Here is a 3867-nt window from a genome sequence, read left to right on the forward strand (position 1 = left end):
AGCTGATACATGGCCGTAAAAGGAGCCGACATTATAGCAGACATAAACATTGCAGGTGTGCAGGCATAAAAAAATAATGGCCAATAAAAATCACAACTACTCATTGAAGGCAGGGAGATTAGGGCAGATTCTGGTCTTAAAATGAAAAAAATCACAAACCCTTTCAGTACCATTTTAACCTCTTTTATTTCCCTATAGTGTGACTAGCTGTCACATAAATGTCCAGATCCACTCTTTATTCCAAGCCTTCATCAAATTCAGCATTCTGTGTACTTACAATTAAAGCTTTTCCAATGGGAAACTGAATTTTGTGTCTTTTTTTTCTAAACCGCTCAATCCCCCTGCACCAAAGACCAGTGAGAAAATATTTACTTTGACTAGTATTTTATATGCTTTTTCCAAAATTAGAAACACATACCAGCTAATGCAGCACCTGAGCAGCAACTTCTGTGGGCAGTTTGCTAAAACGGTCATTTAGATATAGAATTAAGACACAAAATGAATCAACAAATCTTAAATTAAGCCAATAATAAGTCTATAATGACACAGAAAAGCTTGTATATGTAATTTCATGTTTTCATAGTACGAGCCGCATGTAATCCATTGGGGGGGGCACATATGGCCCGCGTGCCACCAGTTTGACACCTCTGCTTTAAGACGATTATTTAAGAATTTGAGAAAAATAATGATGTGTTGAGGCCTGATTTAAATGAGCTGACGGCTTCACCTGGAAACCCATTGTATTATATTTTATTTTACTATCGTGACATGACAAAGCGCAGTCGAGTGGAATGAACTCACGGTATGAGTGGGGATTTAAAGCAGCCGCGCTCACCCAGTCATTAATCCACCGCCCTCTACCCGACCTGCGCCAGACTGCGACGGCACAAAGTCACAGAGACAAGCTGCTCAACGTAATGGAGCATTTAGCAGCTGAAAAGGCTACTTTAAGTAATGTCACGTCTCCCCCCCCCCGGTAGGACAGCAGAGTCTGGCTGTCCAGAACAGCAATAAATACAGTTGAAGTCCAACATGGTCAGACAAACCTTTCCTGCGTATATTTCTACATTTATTTCTTTTTTTTACGCCTCCTTGCCTGGCAACAGCAGAGTAGCTGGAGGCGTTATGTGTTCCTGTTGTCTCCGTCCGTCCATTCCCATTCTCGTGAAAACGATATCTCAAGAGCGCCTTGAGGGAATTTCCTTCCATTTGGTTCAGTTAGACTCAAGGATGAGTAAAACATAGTCATTTACACACACAGAAGTACACATATATATATATATATATATATATATATATATATATATTATACAGGTCACCGCTGTGTAAGTCCAGCGGAGTTGAGTGAAGAGGTGTCGGACTCCGGAGGCAAAAAAGAAGACGTGCAATCAAGTGAAAGCATTTCTCTAAGTTGACATCACTTTGATTTTGAAAATCTAACCTCCAGTTTTGCATTTAAGTGCCGTTTCTTACAGCGCAGTGCTCAAACGCGACAATCTGATCAGATATTCACAGCCATGTCGGAGCGCTTGACTTGATTACAGTTTTTTGACACATTCTTTAAAGGGACAAACAAAGGACTGCTGGTTTGTTTTCCACTCCACAAGAATAAAAGGACCCAAAGTTCTTATTCAAAACAACACCGACACTGCTCTTGATGACAACGTCGTATATGTTTCAAGCACCATCGAGCCGATGCAGCTGGGGGATTCGGTGTCCTGCTCGAGAACTCTTCAGCGCGTCAGACATTTCGCCAAAAACACTCGAGAGCGATTCTCCGTGTTCAGAGTGTGTTTATCCGCCGGGACGCGCTGCCACTCCACGCTGTTTTGCACATTCTTTCAAGTTAAAAAGTGTCAAGCGAGAGAGCAGATTTCCGTGCCCGCCTCACGTGTGCTGACGATGCACACGCAAGAGGACACCTCGGCGGATCTCCGGGACGCTTGGTGATTGGCAGGAAAGATATCGTGAGGAAAGGAAGGAAAGCAAAAGCAATTTTCAGGGGCTGAGGAGAAATATATTGAGGTCAAATGAACTTAATTTCTTTTCTTTTTTTTTTCTCTCCCCCCCAGATTCACTTTGCATGACGTCGGCTCTCCAACACATATCATTATGTTTGAACAGCAGCTCGTGGCCCCCATCCTGAATACTGATGTCCTGTGCTCTCCATGATTTCAAAATAATGTTTGTTTTTCAAATGAAATGTAGAAAGTGGAGGATCCACCACGATGTCATCCATTGGGTTGTAAAGTGCACACAGGAAGTGATTCCTTTTACGTCAAAGCGGTAAGCTGCTATTAAAGGGAGATGACTATTTTGGAACTTTTTCCTCCCCTATTTATGCGAAACCTTTTCCTTTCTTAAAGGCGTTTACGTCATGACAGAGACTTTCTCACGCTGCCGGTCTCAGGAAGCATTAAATATGGGCATTCGTACTGGCAATAAACCCAGAATTCTCAAGGAATAGGAAGTCATTTTCTCCACCATGCTTTAAAAAAACGGACTAAACTAAAAAAGGAACGCTGCATTTCTGTGACAATGTGAAAATCAGTCTACGGAAAAAAACCCGAACAAAGACATCAAAGAATCTACAGTACATCAAGCATTACATTTAAAAATTCAATTAAAACCACTATGTTACGGCAGGACATACAATGAAATGTGTTCAATTTGAATAACTAATAACTAAGAATTTGAATAACTTGAATAAAATAATTAACACATTTTCCCTTTGAAGTTTTGTAAATTGCTTGTTTGTCTGTGTTGGACTAAATTGATTCATTGGGATAAAGGGGCAGAGTGAATAAGATATTTCTAATTTCTGCTCCTTTTCATAGGACTTTTCAGGACAATTTTGTGTGTATATTAAAATGTGTTTTTGTTTTTTATTTGCGCATGAAATTAAATAAATGAAATAAACTAGACTAAACTAAACTAAAAACATTCTATTGTGGACTGGTCTCACAGAGGCATACCAGTTTGGGTGTGGTGATTGATTTCTGTATGATTTTGTATCTAAAATTCAATATATATATATCAATAAATATAATCACAATAAAAAAAGTGAGATGGCTGCAAACAGGATGAAATAAGACTGAAAACACAAAGACGTGTCGACAAAAAGGAGACAAATGATGTTATCGGTTCACGAAGAGTAGAAAAAAATCAATGCAGTGACATAATATTGCTACAATATAATATAGCAGTATCAAATATCAATTTTTCTAGTTGTTGCAAATAAACATTTAACTTTTTGTGGATATACTCGCAAATACTCAGTATATCGCAATATCATGATGTTATTGTATCGTGACTAAAATATCGTGACAATCCCAAAACTACAGAAATCAACAAACAGAAGTTATTCCCTATGGCTTTAAGTCAAATGAAATAACAAAATAAGCACAACAACAAAACAAAAACTCAGACACCGTGTTCAGCTGTACTTGAAGAGAGTCCAGGAGCCTTCACACCACTCACACACAGACGGTGAAATGTGCTGGGATGCAGGATTTTACGTGGGGTCCCAGCTCTTATGTCGTCCCGCGATTCTGCAAAAGAAAAAAGAAAAAGGCATCTCACTCTGTGGGTTTATTGACCGGCTCCTTTCTGCCTGGGCTGCAGTGACCATCAGATCAGCCATCCTTTGCTTCACAGTTTATGAACTTCAGAGCCGCGACAGACAGAAGTGTGCAGATGATGGACTGTGAGGACGTTAAAAAGAGAGAAAGCAGAGCGTGCCGAGCCTGCTGCTGCTGCTGCTGCTGCTGCTGCTCCCGGCTATTTAATTTCAAATAAGCGAGATGACAAGGCATGGCTGTGCGTGGAGAGTATGGGCCGGCCTGATGGGTAGTAAATAAATCAGAG

This window comes from Solea senegalensis, linkage group LG2, assembly GCF_019176455.1.
Source record: "Solea senegalensis isolate Sse05_10M linkage group LG2, IFAPA_SoseM_1, whole genome shotgun sequence".
Lineage (NCBI taxonomy): Eukaryota > Metazoa > Chordata > Actinopteri > Pleuronectiformes > Soleidae > Solea > Solea senegalensis.